This window comes from Schistocerca piceifrons, chromosome 5, assembly GCF_021461385.2.
Source record: "Schistocerca piceifrons isolate TAMUIC-IGC-003096 chromosome 5, iqSchPice1.1, whole genome shotgun sequence".
NCBI classification, from domain to species: Eukaryota; Metazoa; Arthropoda; class Insecta; order Orthoptera; family Acrididae; genus Schistocerca; species Schistocerca piceifrons.
The window spans coordinates 559637435-559660726 of NC_060142.1; positions in this window are offsets into that span (position 1 = coordinate 559637435).

The following is a 23292-nucleotide window of genomic DNA, read 5'->3' on the forward strand; positions in this document are numbered from 1 at the left end:
TCACAGAAAGCAGAATTACAAGTCTAATAAATGACATACTTAGTTGGCTGCAAGAGGGATTGTCATTAAAGAAAACTGTAATACCTTTTTACCTCATTATATATTGACGAAAATATTCCGTTACACCAGCATCATAAATCAAAAGTCCATCTCCTTTCTCAAATATATTCTGACAATTGCAACTTCTTCCATTTATACATTACATCAATCGAACAGCGTCTATGCTCTCGCCCAACAGAAGAACAACCACTGTCATCGACATCCTCTGAACTACTACTGCCAGCCAGTGGAGGCGGCGGAATAATAATCTTTGGTGCAATCTCTGGCCCTGCGACTCACAAGGGAACCTCCCCATCGCACCCCTCTCAGATTTAGTTATAAGTTGCCACAGTGGATAGGCCTTGAAAAACTGAACACAAAATGGTTCAAATGGCTCTGAGCATTATGGGACTTAACATCTGTGGTCATCAGTCCCCTAGAACTTAGAACTATTTAAACCTAACTAACCTAAGGACATCACACACATCCATGCCCGAGGCAGGATTCGAACCTGCGACCGTAGCAGTCACGCGGTTCCTGACTGAAGCGCCTAGAACCGCACGACCACACCGGCCGGCCAAACTGAAAACAGATCAATCGAGAAAACAGGATGAACTTGTGTGGAACTATGAAAAAAATAAGCAAAATATACAAACTGAGTGGTTCATGCGCAAGATATGCAACATCAAGGATAGCATGAGCTCAGGAGCATAGTGGCCCCGTGATGTTGCCTATTTTGATGTTGCCTATTTTGCTCATGGACTACTCAGTTTGTACATTATACTTATTTTTTCATAGTTCCACACAACTTCTTCCTGTTTTCTCGATTGATCTGTGTTCAGTTTTTCAAGGCCTATCCAATGTGCCAACTTATAACTAAATCTGAGGGGGGTGCGATGGGGGAGGTTCCCTTGTCAGTGTAGCAACCTTTCAGTATTCATGTACAGAGCTATGTAACCAGGCAGGATACGGCGCTGCCGTCGGCCTCGCCTGTTTAAGAAAACAAGTATCTGGCGCTCTTGTTACATCGGTTACTGCTACAACTATGGCAAGTTGTCAAGACTTAAATGAGTCTGAACGTCGTGTTACAGTCAGCGCACGAGACATGGGATACAATACCTCCGATATAGTGATGAAGTGGGAATTTCCCCGTACGACCATTTCACTAGTGTACCGTGAATACCAGAAATCCGGTTAAATCATCAGATCTCCGACATCGCTGCGACCGGAAAAAGATCCTGCAAGAACGGGACTAACAACGACTGATGAGCATCGTTCAGCGTGACAGAAGTGCAACCCTTCCGCAAACTGCTGCAGATTTCAAAGGTGGGCCATCAACAAATGTCAGTGTGTGAACCAGTCAACAAAACATCATCGATATGGACCATCGGAGCCCAAGGCGCACTCGTGTACCCTTGATGACTGCACGACACAATGCTTTACGCCTCGCCTGGACCCATCAGCGTCGACATTGTTCTATTGATGACTCGAAACATGTTGCCTGGTTGGAAGAGTCTCGTTTCAAATTGTATCGAGTGTATGGGCGTGTACGCGTGTGGAGACAACCTCAGTCCTTGCATGTCAGCTGGGGACTGTTAAAGGTGGTGGAGTCTCTGTAATTGTTCGGGGCGTTTGGAGCTGGAGTGATATGGAACCCCTGAAACGTGTGGAAAGGTCTCTGACAAGTGACACATACGTAAGTTTCTTGTCCGATCACCTGCGTCCATTCATGTCCATTGTGCATTCCGGCGGACATGGGCAATTCCAGCAGGACAGTGCGACACCACACACGTGCCGGCCGGGGTGGCAGAGCGGTTCTAGGCGCTACAGTCTGGAACCGCGCGACCGCTACGGTCGCAGGTTCGAATCCTGCCTCGGGAACGGATGTGTGTGATGTCCTTAGGTTACTTAGGTTTAAGTAGTTCTGAGTTCTAGGGGACTGATGACCTCAGATGTTAAGTCCCATAGTGCTCAGAGCCATTTGAACCACACACGTCCATAATTGCTGCAGAGTGTCTCCAGGAATACTCTTCTGAGTGTAAACAATTCCTCTGGCGACCAAACTCCCCAGACATTAACGTTATTGAACATATCTGGGATGCCGTGCAACGTGTTGTCCAGAAGAGGTCTCCATCCCACCGTACTCTTACGGATTTATGGACAGCCCTGCAGGTCTGTTCTCTCAAGTACTACTTAGACATTAATAGAGTCCATGCCACGTCATGCTGCTGCACTTCCACGTGCTCGCGGTATCCCTACACGACATTAGGCAGATGTACCAGTTTCTTTGGCTCTTCAGTGTAGTAACTCACATTGACCGAAACTGGTAGCAAAGCGAATTGTGCAAGATAGAGGACATCTGTGGGCTTATCATACATAAAAAGGAAAAGGAGACCGTTGTAATTTTGGGTTGTGTCGATTTCGAGGACCAAAAAGCGAGGTCATCGGTCTCACCGTTTTTAGGGAGGGAGGTCGGCCGTGCCCTTTCAGAGCAACCATTCCGCCATTTCCCTGAAGAGATTTACAAAAATCACAGACAACCTAAATCGGAATGACCGGACGCGGGTGTAATTTTGAAAGTAAGACTGAAGCGGCTATAGTGCAAGGAGAGAAATCAGCTGGTGTATCCAACTTCATCTAATCTATTTGTGATATTTGGGACTAACGTCGCGAGGGTAGAGAGATACTGACAACGGCAAAACACCATGATGAGAGGAATAGGGGGAAAGTGAGTTTAGGTGTCTGCCATGATCCATTGAGCAATAATTGAGGAATGGGTATGTTACCATATTATATTTTTAATTTTCACAAATTAAGTACGCAACAAAACATTATATCCTCGATCGTTCACATAAGAAGAAATAAAATGTTCGACAGGTGTCGAATGCAGATAGGAAACAATCACTTTTCCAGTTATTTAGGGTGCTTTTCATTGGAATTTGAGACCTTCAGTAACTTGTATTACCTCCGTGAGCGTTTCTCACTGCCTGGTACCTACGTGGCCAACTCCTTATAAGTCTATGAAGGTCACCCAGCGGTATCCGTTCCCAGCTCCTTGTAAGTCTATCTGTTCCCATTGTTCAATGAGGCACCGTTAGAGTTTATGGAGAGTGTGCGGTGGAACAGAACGATCACGAACACGCTTGTCAAGCACGTCCCACATGTACACGGCGGGGTTTAGGTCGACTCACCGCCTGAAATTACATTACATCGTTGTTCAGACTCGCGGGACATTCTTTCTGACGCCCACTACTTCAGCACAGGCATTAGACGGAATTCACGACTACCACGGTATGCCGAAGGCTCCACATGGCGCGACACTGGTAACAAGATACATCGGCGCCTAATAAGACGCCCATAAAGGATTAAGTGGAAGGACTGGATCTTGGGGGAAGGAGAGCTTCATTCGCTTTTAATTGCACACAAAGTTTATTCATGTAAACAATTAATTCAACAACAATTATAATGAAAAATTTTGCCAAATGAGTGGTTACCACATATCTATACAGTCACAAGTTTCACCTTGAGGGAATAATTCTGATACAGATTCAATCAGTAAAAGCAACAAACTAGTCATAAAGAATACTTCCCTGAAAATCTCTCGTTACAGCGATTACCAGTCACACATCATACGGCAAAAGCCGATTTACGCTATTCAACTGTCATAGGATTATTGTAGCATGATTAACAGTAGAATGATCGGGATCAATCGTTACAGATCAATCAGCAGAAGCCACTGTAAATTTCAGAGGATTGTAGAAACGCGATTACATTACAGTGCTTACGATGATAAGACAAACTGAACAGTGATAAAGTGGGCTTACAGGCAATATATGACACGCTTGGCAAATACAATTAGCAACTTTAAACATGTAAGTCTTTCATATAAAACACAACTTGGCTAACGCCTGAAAAAGAACAGGCAATAGTTACATATACAGAAAATTCTTTTTCAATTTGTGAACCTTGGTCCACCACGTGACATTTATCTCACAAATCAACTTCTGGAAATTGAAATAAGAACACCGTGAATTCATTGTCCCAGGAAGGGGAAACTTTATTGACACATTCCTGGGGTCAGATACATCACATGATCACACTGACAGAACCACAGGCACATAGACACAGGCAACAGAGCATGCACAATGTCGGCACTAGTACAGTGTATACCCACCTTTCGCAGCAATGCAGGCTGCTATTCTCCCATGGAGACGATCGTAGAGATGCTGGATGTAGTCCTGTGGAACGGCTTGCCATGCCATTTCCACCTGGCTCCTCAGTTGGACCAGCGTTCGTGCTGGACGTGCAGACCGCGTGAGACGACGCTTCATCCAGTCCCAAACATGCTCAATGGGGGACAGATCCGGAGATCTTGCTGGCCAGGGTAGTTGACTTACACCTTCTAGAGCACGTTGAGTGGCACGGGATACATGCGGACGTGCATTGTCCTGTTGGAACAGCAAGTTCCCTTGCCGGTCTAGGAATGGTAGAACGATGGGTTCGATGACGGTTTGGATGTACTGTGCACTATTCAGTGTCCCCTCGACGATCACCAGTGGTGTACGGCCAGTGTAGGAGATCGCTCCCCACACCATGATGCCGGGTGTTGGCCCTGTGTGCCTTGGTCGTATGCAGTCCTGATTGTGGCGCTCACCTGCACGGCGCCAAACACGCATACGACCATCATTGGCACCAAGGCAGAAGCGACTCTCATCGCTAAAGACGACACGTCTCCATTCGTCCCTCCATTCACGCCTGTCGCGACACCACTGGAGGCGGGCTGCACGATGTTGGGGCGTGAGCGGAAGACGGCCTAACGGTGTGCGGGACCGTAGCCCAGCTTCATGGAGACGGTTGCGAATGGTCCTCGCCGATACCCCAGGAGCAACAGTGTCCCTAATTTGCTGGGAAGTGGCGGTGCGGTCCCCTACAGCACTGAGTAGGATCCTACGGTCTTGGCGTGCATCCGTGCGTCGCTGCGGTCCGGTCCCAGGTCGACGGGCACGTGCACCTTCCGCCGACCACTGGCGACAACATCGATATACTGTGGAGACCTCACGCCCCACGTGTTGAGCAATTCGGCGGTACGTCCACCCGGCCTCCCGCATGCCCTCGCTCAAAGTCCGTCAACTGCACATACGGTTCACGTCCACGCTGTCGCGGCATGCTACCAGTGTTAAAGACTGCGATGGAGCTCCGTATGCCACGGCAAACTGGCTGACACTGACGGCGGCGGTGCACAAATGCTGCGCAGCTAGCGTCATTCGTCGGCCAACACCGCGGTTCCTGGTGTGTCCGCTGTGCCGTGCGTGTGATCATTGCTTGAACAGCCCTCTCGCAGTGTCCGGAGCAAGTATGGTGGGTCTGACACACCGGTGTCAACGTGTTCTTTTTTCCATTTCCAGGAGTGTATATCTGAGGTCCAAGCGCCAACCAGATACATACACGAAAGCGGTACACAACAGGCAGCGCGGACAAAGGCTAGTTGTCCCGCTCAACAGCGAAATGGTGGCTCGACCAGTAGTACGAGGAATACAAGTTTCATGCCGACTTTGTCTCACATATACTCCGTTAAAAAACGGTTTTAGATTCAGAACTGGCAACTGTTGTAGGGTGTACCCAGAGCACAAACAGAACTTCAGAATCTACTACGTAAGAAGGACGAGCAAGGACCCGAAGGCGTTGGTCAAACCCACAACGCGGGCTCGAAGACACAACAAATCGGAAGAAATTTCGATCAAATAAATCGCTGGTCCGAATGCGATAACGGGCACTCTACAACGTAAACTTCCTTACTAAACACTTCTACTGTAATGTTCTCACATCCCGAGCATGGTTTCCCGGGATCGATTCCCGGCGGGGTCAGGGGTTTCCTTCTGCTTCGAGGTGACTGGGTGCTTGTGTTGTCCTCATCATTTCATCCTTTAGTTTGGACCGAGAAAAGGTTAGGAATACGTACGGGTGCTGATAAGGCGCAGTTGAGTGCCCCATAAACCAAACATCATCATCATCATCATCATCTACCGTAATGAACCCCAGACAGTGCACTTAGGACAGTATTAGATACAACAACATCAAATTAGCAACAAAACACGTTAGACAAATTGTCACTGCCTCCAAGCAGTAACCGAATCGCACCCAAACCTCAGATATTTAAAACACGCAATTCAAATTACACTAACATAAGGTTACCCCTGGGAAGAGCATAAAATGATAAATTGGCTCTGCAATAATTACACGTCCTTGATGTAACAAAACATTCAAGACACCGCAGAAAAATCTGGAGGAATGACCATGCATTCGTGCATCGATCTGTTAAATGATACACAGAGCTCTCTGAAGCAGACTAAACACTAAAATTAAGAAATAGTACACAGTAAGCTCCCAGGTTTTCTGATCAGAATCAGACAATGATGATCAGAATCAGACAATGATGAAACTCCGGGCTGAATAAAATTTCTTGCATGTATAAACAAGATTTATGGATATCTGATACCTGAATCTGATGATTTCTTTTAACCAACTTGTCATTGTGTTTTTTAACTGTTGATCATGTACAATATCTCGTGATTGACTACTAGCTACCCTGTTAAATTTCCTGGAAGATACGACCCTCTCTCTTCAGCTTTCCTTTATTAACAATAATCGCTGGAGTTATGAACTTGAGAGATGCAATCATGTAATTCTATGTAACCTCCCGGCCGATTCGTCAGCCGAGATTACGCCGGTTGATATTTCCTATGCAACATGCAGGTTTTACGTAAGGTTCTTGTAAACATTTAATAAGTCTCTAGTAACTTGAAAATATTGTATCTTGCATGGATTCCTTATCGTTACACTTCGGTTCTAAGAAAAGAGCTAACAAGTTTGAAAAATTATTTTTATTTCCATTTGTCTACTTTTTTGTACCAATATAGTTGTTTTACTTGATCCAAATCTTTTTGTTTTGTATGTGGACTTCCTTAGGTTAACTGTATTACGAATACTATTACTGTCTTCTATGGCTGGCTCCGTAACTTTTGTGGCCTACTATTACTCTCTTCTATAGCTATCTCCGTAACCTTTGCGGCCTACTATTACTGTCTTATATGACTGTGTCCGTAACTTTATAGATGTGGCCACCTATTACTTCGTTTACCTCCCACAGCCCTGAAAAAAGGAGACGGAATTACGAAATTGTTTCTGCTAGCAGGTCAGACGTCGGTTTATTTCTCGCTAGTACCCCTTTCTTAATATTTAATGAGCTAATTTCACGCTTTCTGTCACGCAGACAATTCCGTTTCTTTCCATTATTTTCGGTCTGTCCTATTTCATTTATAGCTTACGCTCTCCTGAATATGGAATATTTGCTGCATGCTTTGTCACTTCTTCTCTTGAAATTTTTGTCGTTCACCACTTCCAATTTCCTCTGCTGAGTACCCTGACTGTATTGGGCACGAACCCAAGATCTCCTTAAACAGCATAACAAAATGTAATAAATTGTGGGCTTTGAGGAGCAATGATTTCTGGATAGCATTCCTACTCGACTGAGATCACCAATGAAAGGATGATCAAAGATTAAAAGATATATCTCTCTCGCTGTCTCTCCGTCTCTCTCTCTCTCTCTCTCTCTCTCTCTCTCTCTCTCTCTCTCTCTCTGTTCCTCGTTCACTTGCTATCCAGCTACCTGTGATCCCTGTTAGTACAAGCTTAACCCTGTGGCAGTTATTTACAACAATTTCCCAAATTATGCCACCAACACTTGTTCTCCCTCCGTCCTACTCTTATCTTGCATCCATTAAGATCGTTCTTACCGCTGTCGATCCCTCTCAACGCTTCTCTCTATTCTTCTGCTTTTGTCTAGGGAACTTGATGTGAGTAAGGACCATTTGATTCACATGTGTGTCGGCTGGAGCAAGGAGGGTGAAACGAAAGAACAGGTCTTTGGGCTACTACAAGCAGGCTCTGCCACCTTCTCCACAAGGAAGAAACCGCAGCAGGCCCGGTTTCGCGGATTGCCTATCCCCCACTTCGTCCACATTCTACACAGACGTCTGCAAGGTAACAGGTAGCAAGCCGTCACAAGCACAAATGGCACAGTACTCCCATACCCTACCAGATCTGGTTACGAAATCTCGCTCTCGGTTGTGTCAGTACCGACTAGGATTGTTCCATGGCTCCAACGCCATGTTCAGGTTGTGTGCAACCTCTGTACAGAGCTCTTGTTTGGTTCAGTCTCTCGTTTATCTCTTCACTGGACCCAGTATCGTATAGTGGCTTTTCTGTACGAACTTGGAGCTTAATACTCTTGCCGTTCGCTGCCAATTGCGAGGTCAAATTGTAGTGGATTCCAGAACCTTCATCCCATCTGTCTTCTGGCGGCTGCCCTCTTCCTGCCATCCAACGATGTTTCCTGTTGCATAAGCGCATAGGCTGCCATGGCAGGCTCACTTCTCAGGGGTGACAATGATACGGACAATAGTTGCTGACAGGGCTCCAGCTTCCACTGCACCAGCCATTCTGCAGCTGGCCTTTATCCATTTCCACCATCAATTGTCATCATGACCAATCCTCCCCAGAGTCATCCATCTGTGGGAACAGCAAGCATCTAGGGTCACCCATCCTTCAGGATCATCCAGCATCTAAGGTCGACTACCTCTATGGTTCAGGAATCAGAAACCTTCAGGACTGAGTGTCCACTGCCTCTAGGTCTCCAAAGGTCAACCTCTTCCAGAGCTCTTCCGGACTGCAGCAACTTGTAACCAAAGGACTCTATGGGTTTACGATTTCCCTTTCATCTGCCCTCATAGGCTGAAAGAAACCTTACACCCGTCATTCTTACCCAAGGACTTCGTCTCCTTTTTTCGTGATCTCGTGCATGCTATGGCAATGAGCGCCAAACGGATCATTTTACGTGGTGTTTTGCCTCTTGCTTTCTATGCTTTCGCAGATGGCAGGGCAGCAAGCTCTCAACAGCCTCCACTCTGACCCTGTCATCATTGCCTCCAGCTGGCTTCTCTGGCAGCTTTGTAGCGAAAGAATTCCTCTAGTATTCCAGTGATCTCCTTTGCACATCAATCCTATTACAACAGTGTATCCTTGTTCTCTTTCTTTCTTCAGTCAAGCCAATTCCCACCCACTTCACTGTTTGCTCTTGCTCCCAGGCCAATCATTATGTAAGTGTGATGATGCCTTTCGGTCTTGGGTACCACTCCTAGGGTCCCATTGTGGAGACACATCGAGGCTACTCCTTCCAGCATCCTGAGAGTACTGCTATGTCGGGGCTTCTTCCCCTCAAACAGCAACCTGTAAGACATCGGTGTTAAGATGACGGCACTCCATAGATGACAGCCATAACATTTCTGGCGCCGGCTGGGCTAGTAGACAGCACCGTGATCACAGCAGGAGGTTGCCATCCCCGCAGAACCACTTGCCTCCATGGCGCTAATTGGCCACAATTAGACCTAGCTGTATCCTGGCACCGTCACAGTATTTAGACTGTGCCATGCAGTTCATTCCTAACGAAATCTCGGAGCCAGATGCTGACCACATTTACTTCTACATCTGCATGACTGCTCTGCAATATCCAATTAAATGCCTGATGGAGGGTTAATGAATCATCTTCAAACTATTTCCCTTCCGTTCAGGTCTCGAAGAGTGCAAGAGTGACCATATCTCCCCATGTTATGTGAAAGCCAACAAAATATTTTCGCTTCTGGAGGAGATAGCCGGTAACGGAAATTTTGGTGAAAAATTAATATCAAAGTGAAAATTACCCTTGCTTTAATGATTGTCAGCCAATCTTGGGTATTACATCCGTAACACTCTCACCACTATTCCACGGTAGTACGAGGTGAGATGTCCTTCTTTAAGGTTCTTCGGTATCTCCGTCACTCCTATCTGATCTGAATCCCATCCCATGTAGCAGTACTGTAGAAGAGGATGGACAAGCGTACTACAAGCAGTAATTGTAGTTGACCTGTTGCACGTTCTAAGAGTCTTTCCAATGAATTAAAGTCTTTGTTTCGCTTTCCTCGCAACGTTATCTACATGATCCTTCCTATATGTGTTTTTCGTGACAATAATCCCTAAGTATTTAGTTGAACCCACAACATTTTAGATACATGTGATTTACTGAGTAACCGAAATTTAGTGGATTACTTTTAGTACTGACGTGAATGGCTTCACACTTTTCGTTACTTAGTGTCATTTTACACTCTTCGCATGATGCAGATACCTTGTCTCAATTATTTTTAAATTAATTTTGATCGTTTGATGACTTTGTTATACGGATAATGACAGTATCACTTGCAAACAATCTAAGAGGGCAGCTCAGCTTGTCTCCCAAATCGTATATATAGATTAGGAACAGCAGAGGGTCAGTAACACATGCTTGGGGAACGCCAGACATCACTCCTGGTTGACTCAGTTACTTCCAGTACATTACAAAGTACTGTGATCTTTCTGACAGTAAATCACGAATCCAATCGTGAAACTGAGACGGTACTCTGTAGGCACACAATTTGAATAGAAGTCGCTTTTGAGGAACGGTATCAAAATCCTTCTGGAAATATATACAGGGTGTCCAGAAGAGGGCTCCCTGATTTCAAAATTAAATATTTCGAAAACAAAGATCGATAAAGGAATGCAGTAAAGGTATGTTTATTGTGAAAACTGTAAGTAGTTTACACAGCAGTTTGAAATAATGGTTACAAAAGCTGCTAAGAGATGGCGCTGTACGCTGCACAGCTCATATCAGCATACATAAGTGAAATAATCGTATGAAAACAATCTTTGCAAACAATCACATCACAATGTTTTCAAAATGTTCACCATTGGCAATACAGAGGTGGCGCAAACGAAGAATAAAATTCGCCATCACATTTCGTAGTGTCTCAACCGAAATGGATTCACATGCCACAGAGATCGCCGATTCAAGCTCGTCCAGCGTGGCGGGATGCTTCGGATAGACCATGTCTTTCACTGTGCCCCACAAAAAAAAGTCACAGGGAGGCAAATCCGGCGAATATGGAGGCCAATCCATGCCTGCACCAGTAAATTTGGCATATTCCAAAGCAAAGACTCGATTCCCGAAGTATTCCTCAAGAAAGCGAAATACTTGTTCGGTCCGATGTGGTCGGGCTCCATCTTGCATAAACCATTCAGTACCTGGTCGATCCTCTAACGCTTGCTGTGTGGCGACAAATTGTTCCAAAATTGCAACGTAACGTGCACCAGCGACCGTTTCTCGAATGAAAAAAGGGCCAATAATGCCTCTGCTGCATACTGCAGCCCACACAGTAACTTTAGGAGAATACAGGGGTTTCGCTTCACACCAGTCTGGCTTTTCGGAACCCCAAAATCGTCAGTTCTGCTTATTCACGTATAGATTCAGGTGGAAGTGTGCTTCATCCGTAAACCAGATGCAGTCAACATCAAATCCTTCACTATCAATCGTTGTGAGCATCTGATTAGCATAGGCAACACTTTGTAGCACAGCTCGTACGGGTATTGCCTAGTGCGTTTGAATTTTGAATGGAAACATGTGTAGGCTCTTTCTCAGTATTTTCTGCGTGCTGGAACGCTTCAAATCAGCCTCAGATGCAATTCTACGGACGGATGACATTGGATTTCACTGAATAATTCCAGAAACTGCGGCGATAGTTTCAGGCGTAACTGCGGTTTGCTTGCGGCCAACATGCCCCACTAGATCATCAGTTACGCTGCCTGTTCGTTGAAATTTTGCGAAGAGCGTACGAAGGGTTTTCGCATCGGGTCGTTTTGGAACATTAAATCGTGCTTGAAAACTTCGCCTTGTTGCCGTAGGACTCTCTTCTAACCAGAAAAACGCGTTGTTCAATGGAGTATATGGATTTAATCTCGTCTTTCGGTACGCTAATCTCCTTTCACGTTTCAATAGTGGAACTGATCGCTCTGGGCTTCGGATCACTATTTGTACTAGGCATTACGTATGGCGATTACAGCGCCATCTGTTAACAGCTTTTGTAACTATTATTTCAAACTGCTGTATAAACTTCTTACAGCTTTCACAATAAACATACCGTTTACTGCATTCCTCTATCGATCTTTGTTTTCGAGATATTTAATTTTGGAATCAGGGAGCCCTCCTCCAGACACCCTGTAAATATGAAATGAATTCGATATCCCATGTCGATAGCACTCTCTACTTGATGAACAAATGGCTACTTGTGTTTAACAAGAACATCGTTTCCTGAATCCTAACTGACAGTTTGCCATTAAAAATTTCCCTTCGATGTAAGTCATAATGTTCAAAAACTGTACATGTTCCAAATCGACGTTAGTCAACATGGGTCTGTAAATAAATAGCTCTCTCCTATTTTCTCTCAAGAGTATCGGCACGATCCGTGTGTTTCCAATTTCGTCGAAGCAGTGGTTGCATATGACTGCTAAGTAAGGAACAGTTGCATTAGCATACATGTAACCTGACTGGTGTACAATGTGGAGTAAAGGATTTGCTTTTCTTGATTTAAATTTATTCTCTACACTGAGAATACATATTTCTTAATTACTCATGTTGGTAGCTGTCCGTGATTATAATTCTGGAACGTTTGCTTCGTTTTCTTTGGTGAAGGAGTTTTGAAAAACTGTGCTTGGTAACCACTTTAGTGACACTGTCATAGGCACCATTATCGTTGCTATCACGCACCGAACATGTTGACTGTGTCTTGTCGCTGGTGTTCTCTACATACGGACCAACTCTCTCGGCATTTTCTGCCACATCTGGAGACAAAAGCATCTCGTATTGCAGTATGCGCAACATCATTGGTAATTGTGAACGCCATTGTTAGGCTCGCTATGGCACTCCTTAGGGATATGGCTGCCAAGGATTCGAAGAAACCCAGTGTGAACTCCGTGAGCATACCAGGTGAAGTCACTCCAAAAGTGGAACGGGTCCTCCTGCATGCCATGAGGAGCACAGGGTACAGCCAATTGCAGGTGGTGGCTCACGTTAGTACCAATGATGTGTGTCACATTGGATCGGAAGAGATTCTTTCTCATTTCAAGTCGGTAACAGAAGTGGTAAAAGTTACTAGTCTTGTTTGCGAGATATAAGCAGAGCTCACAACACGCTGCATAGTCGACAGGACCGATTGCGGTCGTCTGGTACAGAGCAGAGTGGAGGGTCAGTCGGTCCGGCGACCGTGTAGACCGCAGATTCCTCGACTTGCGCCGTAGGATGGTGAGGTTTCGGGTTCGGTTAAATATGTCAGGAGTCCTCTACAAACAAGAGGCGCCTACACGGGTACCAAGGGCTGTGTGGCGCGGACTGAACGGTTTCTTCGGTTAGAGGGCCTCGGGGAAACACGAAAAGGGCTTCAGTCTCAAAAGGTGCATGTAGAACACAGAAAGAACGTGGATCCAGGAACCATCAGTATAACAGTTGTAAAATGTCGTAGCTCTGTTGGGAAAGAAACAGAGCTCCAAGCGCTAATAGGAAGCAGTGGCACTTAAGTCGGTATAGGCAGTGAAAGATGGTTAAAGCCGGAGATAAGAAATAACAGGAATTTTTGCGAAGAATCTAACGGTGTACAGAAAGGATAAGCTAAACACAGTTGGCGTAGCGTGTTTGTTGCTCTTAGTAGTTTGTCTTGTAGCGATATTGAAGTAGATAGTTCCTGTGAGATAGTATCATCTGAGGCCATTCTTGGCAACAGGAATCAAGTAATAATTGGGTACTTTTACAGACCTTCTAGCTGAGATGATATAATTGCTGCAAGTTTCAAAGAAACCTTTAGTTTAATTTGAAACCTGTACCCGATTCATAAGTTACATTGGTTCAAAATGGCTCTGAGCACTATGGGACTCAACTGCTGAGGTCATTAGTCCCCTAGAACTTAGAACTAGTTAAACCTAACTAACCTAAGGACATCACAAACATCCATGCCCGAGGCAGGATTCGAACCTGCGACCGTAGCGGTCTTGCGGTTCCAGACTGCAGCGCCTTTAACCGCACGGCCACTTCGGCCGGCAAGTTACATTGGTGGTGCTTTCAATTTACTCTTGATATTTGGCGGAAATACAGGTTTAAACGGTGAGGTACGCATAAGACATCTTGCGAAATTGTGCTAAACGCGTCCTCTGAAAATTATTTCGAACAATTAATTCATGAGCCCGTGCGAATAGTAAATGGTTGTGCAAACACATTTGACTTAGTAAGAAGTAATTTAGAGCTAATAACAAACATCAACATGGATACAAGGATTAATGAACAAAGGGTTGTCGTTGCGGGACTGAAATTTGTAACCCCCAAATCCTCCAAATATAAACAGAAATATAGCTATATACAAAACAGATAAAAATCACGTGATGCCTTTCTGAGAGAAATCTCCACTCCTTCCATATTAACAATGAAATTGAAGAACAGACGTGGCTTGAATTCAGAGAAATAGTATCGACAGCAACTGAGAGATTTATGCCAAATAAATTAACAAACAAGGGAGGTGATCCACCTTGGTACAAAAAAAAACGGGTCAGAACATTGTTGCTGAAACAACAAGAAAAGTATGCCAAATTTAAACAAATGTAACATATCCAAGATTGCCGATCTTATACTGAAGCTCGCAATGTAGCGTGGACTTCTATGCGTAATGGTTATAATAGTTTCCACAACGAAACTTTGTCTCAAAATATGAATGAAATGGAAAGAGATTCTGGTCGTATCTAAGATACGCTAACGGCAAGACAGAATCAATACTTTCTCTGCGTGATAGAAATGAAAACAGTATCGACGACAATACTGCCAAAGCAGAGTTAGTAAGCACGGCCTTCCGAAAATCCTTCAGCAAAGTAGGTGAAGTAAATATTCGGGAATACTAATGGCGAACAGCTGTCAACATGAATAACTTGACGTAGATAAACTCGGAATAGTAAAGCAACTTAAATAACTTAATAGAACCAAGTTTTCCGCTGAAGACTGTAAACCAATTAGGTTCCTTTCAGAGTGTGGTGAAGCAATAGCCCCACACTTCACAATCGTATACTGCCGCTCGTTGCTCGACGAAAGATTCGTACTCAAAGACTGGAGAGTTGCACAGGTCACAACAACATCCTAGAAACGTAGTAGGAGTAATCCATTGGATTATAGGCCATATCATTAAAGTCGATATGCAGCACGAGTTTGGAACATATATTCTGTTCCATCATTATGAATTAGCTCGAAGGGGGTCCGCCCCCGGTAGCTGAGTGGTCAGAGCGAGAGACTGTCAATCCAAAGGGCCCGGGTTCGATTCCCGGCTGCGTCGGAGATTTTCTCCGCTCAGGAACTGGGTGTTGTGTTGTCCTAATCATCATCATTTCATCCCCATCGACGTGCAAGTCGCCGAAGTGGCGTCAAATCGAGAGACTTGCACCAGGCGAACGGTCTACCCGACGGGAGGCCCTCGTCACACGACATTTCATTTCACCTCGAAGGGAACGGTCTACTGACACGAAGTCCACACGGATTTAGAAAACATCGTTCTTGTGAAACACAACTAGCTCTTTACTCACACGAAGTATTTATTGCTATTAACAACAGATTTCAAATATATTCTGTACCTCTAGGTTTCCTGAAAGCTTTTGACATTGTACCAAACAAGCGGCTTGTAGCTTAATTGCGAGCTTATGCAATATCGTCTGAGTTACGTGACTGGATTCGTGATTTTCTCTCAGAAAGGTCACAGTTCGTAGTAACTGACGGAAAATCATCGTGTAAGACGGATGCCTGGCGTTCCCCAAGGTAGTTTTATAGGCACTCTGCTGTTCCTTCTCTGTATAAACGATTCAGGAGACATTCTGATCAGCCGTCTTAGGCATTTCGCAGATGATGCTGTGTTTTATCATCTAGTAAAGTCATCAGAAGATCTAAGGAAATTGTAAAACAGACTTAGAAATTATGTTCGTATGATGCGAATATTAGCCATTGACCCGTAAATTATGAAAAGTGTGAGGTCTTTGACATGAATAGTAAGAGAAATCCATTAAACTTCGCTTACACGATAAATCAGTCAATTCTAAAGGCTGTAAATTCAATTAATTACCTACAATCACCAACAATTTAAATTGGAAAGAACACACAGAAAATGTTGTGGAGAAGGCAAACCAAGAACTGCCTTTTATTGACAGAAAACTTAAAAATTGTAACAGATCTACTAAATACACTACCTACACTACGCTTGTCTGGTATCTTTTGAAGTACTGCTGCGATACATCGACGCATTTAAAAGAACAGGACCAAGTTTTGTACTATCGTGAAATGGGTGACAGAGTGTCACTGACATGATACAGGATTCAGGGTGGACATCATTTTTTAAGACGTCTTTCGTTGCGGCGGAGTATATTCACGAAATTTCAATTACCAACTTTCTCCAGTGAATGCAAAAATATTTTGCCGACGCCAACCTACGTAAGGAGGAACGATGATCATAACAAAATAAGAGAAATCAGAGTTCGCACGGAAAAATATAGGTCTTGGTTTTTTTCTCGCGGTATTCGAGTTTAAAATAGTTGGGAATTATTGTGAAGGTGGCTCGATGAACCCTCTGCCAGGCACTTATTTGTGATTTCCAGAGCTCCATGTATAGGTAGATGCAGATGTAGTTGTACTTACATTTCTTGCTTCAGTAAACCATCGCCAAACATGGAGGTCTTGCGTTCTTCTAAATTTTGCATGCTCTTTTCATTGCTGAGCTGTTTTATGTACGATCACTTATAAACTTGTTTTTTACATGTCTCTCAACTGTCGCAGTTACTAAATCCTTGAATTTGAGGCACATCATTTCTGCGCTTAAGTATTTGGAAGGACTGGAGATGGTCTCCATACGGATGTTTATGTGGTCTTTCGAATAGATATTTCTGCGTTTGTTTATGGTGGATTTGTATGTTACAGTATTCAGTCTTGCCGCAAAACTGTAGTGGTTCATATATTAGAGTCTTGCTATGGAACGAGCGAGATATTCATAGTTGTATTCCAGCCAGCAATACCCGCGGCATGGATCAGTCAGTGCTGTCACCAGCCTTCATCAAGACGTGGCCTCCACACTAAAGTCGTGTGTGCTTTGACATATCATGGAGCCGTCAATGCAAAGTTATTGTGCCACTGAAGCTCAACTCTGACTCAACCAGTATGAAAACTTACTCCAAGGAAAATATTTCAGTTCATGTATTTACTAATAAACTTGTTCTGCATTGTTTGTCTGGGTTGTGTTCTTATCGGTCTCCAGCAACGCGTTATATATCTGGTAAAGTCTGTACAACAACGACTTGATGGCCTTACCATCTGTTTCCAAACGGGGAAGGAGACTCATGATCTTCAGCTAACAGCAAGATGGCTCAGACGTCTTCTACACCATGTTCTTTGGGCAGAAACCGTAACACAGCCACACCCGCGGCTGGCCTAGTCTACAGGGTCATACGCAATCGCCAAAGGCCTCTGCTACGCAGCTCGAAGACAATGATTACAGGTACAAAGCCAGGATAACCACAGTAAATACAATACGGTTTTGCTCTCAACAGAAACTCGGGGCGCTAACTCTGCAGATACCACTCGAGCTCCGTAGAAGAAGCATTTCTTTCCCAATAACTTACAAAATTATTCTGTACCATATTAAACGTCATACAAAGCAAGCATCTCTATTATAAAGGGTAAAAAATGGCTAGCTTCGTAGTTAGAAAGAAATACATTCCTTGCTGCGAAAACATTGGAACGTTCGACTTAATGCGATGCCTGTGATGTGAAATGGGTTTCGCTTACGAAACGGTAAAAGGTATGGATTCAAATTCAAGCAAAACAAAATAGGAAAGAAAGAGTAGTTTAAAAAGTGGCGAATCGGCTTGGTATCGGTTTGTATACTGCTGAGAAAGCAGTAAACTACAATTTAAAAATAGAGCCTTGTGGTGTAGAATATATATAGTTTTGACGACAGCCAGAGATGGACTATGTTCTATCCTCAGATCACATGCTGAAAATAGTCCACATTGTATACCTCCTCCTCAGCAGTAACTAGGCCGGTGCACAACTTCCGAGCCGTCAGTCATTACTGGTACCTACGCCAGGCAATTGCACCCTTAGCTCTGCACTTCAGAGTATCTCGATATCAGAGCCAAGCCGCCGGTCCTGGACGTATCTTTACACCCATGCAGACACCAACTCATGTGCTTATATTAGAGCTTGAAAATGAATCTTCGAATAGAGTCACATGGTAGAGCTATATCTCCTTGTAACTGACATCAGAGCTGTAATGTAATATACCCAGCATAAGCCAAGCGCTACTTCCAGGCTGCTGGACAGATATTCTTTCAGCATGCAGCCTCACCCATGTAGAAACTTTAGAGAGCACTCCCCTAACAGGAGGTGCAACGTAATATGTGCCGAAGGTGAGTGGCATGTGGGGGGAAGTGTCGTGAAAGGTGTTTCAGCGATACCGGGCGACCATCGTGAGTAATATTAGCCTCACACTAGTATGTTCCTGTACTCTTGTGAACCAAAACCTCCCAAACGATTGTGAGAAGAAAATGGATAACACAGAATGTAATCTAGAAGCTGACGAACTTGATTACACTTCAAACTTCCAAACGTAAGGCTTTTTCCCCGAAGGATCAGGGGTAGTGCAGCCCAAGAAGTGGAAAGCATCAATGACAGGTTGGATCACATAAAGATCAAATATTTTTCTTGGCCAAAGAGGAGGAATCTATGAAAACAGCGAGAAAGGGAAGGCAAACAAATGGATGGAATTAAAGTAAAAGGTCTTCACTTTGAGATCTTTAGATGTGGCACTGCGATCTCGGCCCACTGTCCACACTCACTGTGCCTACATCCATAATTTGATAAATTACAATGAAGAAGGAAAGAACTGAGCAAGTTGAAGAATACATAACTGTAGAGAGCACTTTAATAGAAGGAAGACTGCAGCAGTCGGTTGGGCACTCGCGCCAAAGCAGATGCCATCATCGAACTAGTTCTTCTACCAGAAGCAGTGGACGGAGCTGCAGACCGCAACGAGATCCAAACAGAAAATCACGAGACACTCAAGTTTTAATGCAACTAATACGTATCATTTGATAACTGACAAGATAGCGGTCTCTGCCATTGCTGCAGAATAGGATGGTGATGACCGATAAAACGTAATTCACAGAGACGCAGATCAAGCTACGGCTGCTGTCACCCTGCTTTGTGAAGGGGTGGAAGAGTCCGAAGTGACGTGAAATGCCATATAAAAAGTAAGGCCTAATACAATTATAAATTGAAATAGTGAGATATAGTTAAAATGCTGGCAGATGTCATTCGGCAGGTGTATCACTTGGGACTGTCATCCGAAGATATTCTAACACCAAAAATTTATACAATTTTCTTAAAACGATGATGTGACGCCATTGGCGCAACAGTGGAAGGACGCGCTGCAGTCTAGAGAACATGACTGAGACCTGGAGCACTCGGACAGTTCGTGCAAAACGTTTCCATGTATATGGCAATACACACTCTGTGTTGGCGCACATCACTGGTAAATACATAATTTATTTTCCAATCAAGTTGCCTAGAAAATTACTTTATTTGGTGATTGTATTTCCGGTTATTAACAAATTCGCAGTCTCAGACTACGTCAGAGAGTGCGCAACGTTCATGCCACTAGCTACACCATAACTACAAGGCCGATAATCAGTTTGAGTGCCTTAACTGTGACAACGTGTACCACATCAGTCTTGTGAATTTATCGTCGTTCATGGCCATTTGATAGAGAGAGGGAGAGAATACAGTTACTTTGTGTTCACTGAGAATGTGTCATGACTTCCTAAATTATCCTACCGTGTCGCACAGGTATGAAAGACAGCAGATTTGGGGAAGATTATGATTTGCTGCAACTGTGGTCTAGGGATGGCGTTTTTTATTAGTATTCAAAACGTTATCGGTCCCGGGTTTGAAACCCGATAATGATTAAATTTTTCGTAATAATCAGCATTTGGCGTCCAAAGACTTCCAATATAGAAAGTCACACTCATTCTGCCAATGGCCTTGTCAAAGAGGTCAAATGGTTCAAATGGCTCTGAGCACTATGGGACTATGGTCATCAGTCCCCCCCCCCCCCCTCCCCCCCCCCCCGAAGAGTTCAGAGGAGCGGGCAGACGTTCATGGGACTCTCAGTCTTGAATATGGTAAGGAAGCTAGAAAATCGGAAAAGGGAATTCCAAAGGCTCAGTCCAAATATAGTAGAAGTCAGTGAAGTGAAACGAAAACAAGAAAGGTATTTCTCTTGAAATGAGTATAGGGTAATATTAGCAGCAGCAGAAAATGGTTTAATGGGAATACGATTCGTTATGAAATGGAAGATAGGACAGAGAGTGTGTTATTGTGAACAGTTCGTATCAGAATCGACAGCAAAGCAATACCGACAACGAAATTTCAGTTACACATTCAACATCGCAAACTGAAGATGAACAGATAGAGAAAGTATGTGAGGATATTGAAAAGGTTATAGTGTACACAAAGGGAAATTAAAATCTAATAGTCATGAGGGACTGGAGTGCAGTTGTAGGGAAAGGAGCAGAAGAAAAGTTTACAGGAGCATATGGTCTTGGGACTAGGAATCTGAAAGAAGAACGACTAATTAGGTAATAAATTTCAGCTAGTAATACCGAATACGCAGCTCAATAATCATTAGAGGAGGAGGTATACCTGGGATAAGCCGAGAAATATGGGAAGATTTTAGTCAGACTACATTATGGGTAGCAGAGATTTCGAAATTAGATACGAGATTGTAAGGCGTACGCAGGAGTAGATATGGACTAAGGTAGTAATGATGAAGAGTAGGCTGAAATTTAAGAGATTGATCAGGAGGAATCAATACGTAAAGAGGTGGGATATTGAAATAGTAAGGAATGGCGAGTTTTCTAAGGATATAAATACACCAATAAGGAATAGTCCAGTAGGCAGTACAGATGAAGATTCTGAAAAGAGCAATCACAGAAGTTGGAAAGGAAAACACAGGTATAAAGAAGAAAACTGGAAGAAACCATGAGCAACAGAAGATAATAAAGTTTTAAATATATTTTGTACACTCAATTGGGCTTACCTCAATTTGGCGTAATCCTACCGCTCCAGCATCCGGTGTCCTCTGCAGTCACCCTTCATATTCAAGGAAGCAGTTAGTGGTTTGAAGAGCAGTACGTTGGGCAGAAATTAGTTGGTGCGACAGTTGATCGGAAAGTAACGCACAACAATTTTGTTACCAAAATGTTTAATAGGTAACAAAACAAAAAATCTCATAAGAACTTACATCTGGTACCTACATTTTTACATAGTCACCAACTTTCTGAACACATTTCTCCCATCATGGTACCAGTTTTAAAATGTCCTACTCGTAGAAATCCGTTTGGTTGGAGTATGGCCATCTGCAGACTGCTGATTCCACTTTCGCCTCTGCTTCAAAGCGTTGAACTACCGGGAATCCCTTCGTGGGACCAAACATAAAAATCCGGTGGTGCGAGGTCCGGACTGCATTGGGAGTGTTGGAGGATCTCCCGTGTAAATATGGCAACATTCTCACGAACAGGAGCAGCAACAAGGGGGAGAGCATTGTTTTGAAGGAGTCTGACACCGTGAGCTGTAGTGTTGTTGCGCTTGTCACGAAGGGAACGGCGCTACAGAACCCAAGTTTTCATTGCAGGCTGCAGCAATCACAGCGGTCCCGTGTTCAGAAAAGCCTACCAATAACGCACCACGCATTTCCCAGGACACTTTCAAAAGTATTTTCCTAGCAGATAGAGTCACATTGAACTGTTTTCCACTCCCTAGAGGCCTGCTTGGTTTCGAGAGTGTAGTGGTACGCTCTCGATTCACGAGCAGTGACTAGTAACACTTGCACACGCCCATCATTCAAAATTGTTACCTCAATGGTGGCTGTTGATACCGGCAGCGTGGCGAATCGCTAAGGTTCACGTGGCCCTGTCGAAAGAAAGCGCAGCACCAGGAGACATTGCTACGGTCGATACAGTTGTCCCCATAAACAACAGGCATGTCCCAGTGAATTTCACTCGGTTTATGCCCGCTGTCCAGCAAATATCGTACTAGATCTCTCTGCTCTTCACAACTTGACGGCAGTAACATGATCACCATGTTATTTCGTAGTTCCAATTTCTCTCCCTAGAACTGGACATCAAAACAAAATAACCTCTATAGCGCCAACTTCCACCTATATGATACTGAACTTTGAACGTTCCAGCTGCATTACCAGGAGAGTAAAGAATTATTGCCCGTTACTTTCCGATCCTCCTTCCTATATTGCTGGAAAAACATGAAAATACAATTTCAAAATTGCACATTGTGGTTTGAAAGGATATGAGATATTCGGAGAAAGTAATTAGGAAGTTTTAAAGTATATTAGAATGTAGCAACTGGAGCTGGGCAGGTATCTGACTTGTGGCGAGGAAAACAGATTTCAGAGGCAGTTCGGGCACCTTAGCTGAAACAAACAGCATCAGTAAACGAGGCTGCGGCGATGGTTGGTCCCAGCCGACCTTCAGTAAAGGGGTGGCACCAGAAGGCGGTGTTGTACGACTGCATGACGGAAAGGTCCTTGCGGCAAAGGTGACAGCGGGCCGCTTGTCGGACAACGTGGCGTGTCGGGTGCAGTAGCAAATTTTCATAAGAGAATGGTTTATTCTGATAGAGACCCAGTAAATTCCACTTCACAAGGGGAAACAGTAGGCAAACCCGACGTGGATAGGATTAAGAAAGACCTACCCTCAACTGGAATTTTGGGTGAGGAGGAAACGGATTAGGAATCTCCAAGTATTGTGGCACTGGAATAAATGAAAATGGAAATAATGCAATTTACTGATTGCAGGCGTGCGGCTGGTCCCGGTGGAGGTTCGAGTCCTCCCTCAGGCATGGGTGTGTGTGTTTGTCTTTAGGATAATTTAGGTTAAGTAGTGTGTAAGCTTAGCGACTGATGACCTTAGCAGTTAAGTCCCATAAGATTTCACTCGCATTTGAACATTTTGATTGCAGGCACTGGTAATACTCTAGCAATAACAGATGAAGTGGAGAAGCTATAGGCTCCAGGGGTAAAGCCGAATGATTGAAAAGTTGGGCAGAGTCAAGATGAAACTGCGATCCGATCATAAGAAGGATTTGCAAATCCAGGTAACAAAGGGTAATGAAGATGTATATTCTAATGTGTCCACAGAAATGGTGAAGATGAACCCTCAAATGGGCTCACGTATGTGTAAAGTGAACCAACGACAAATACGATTTTCTTG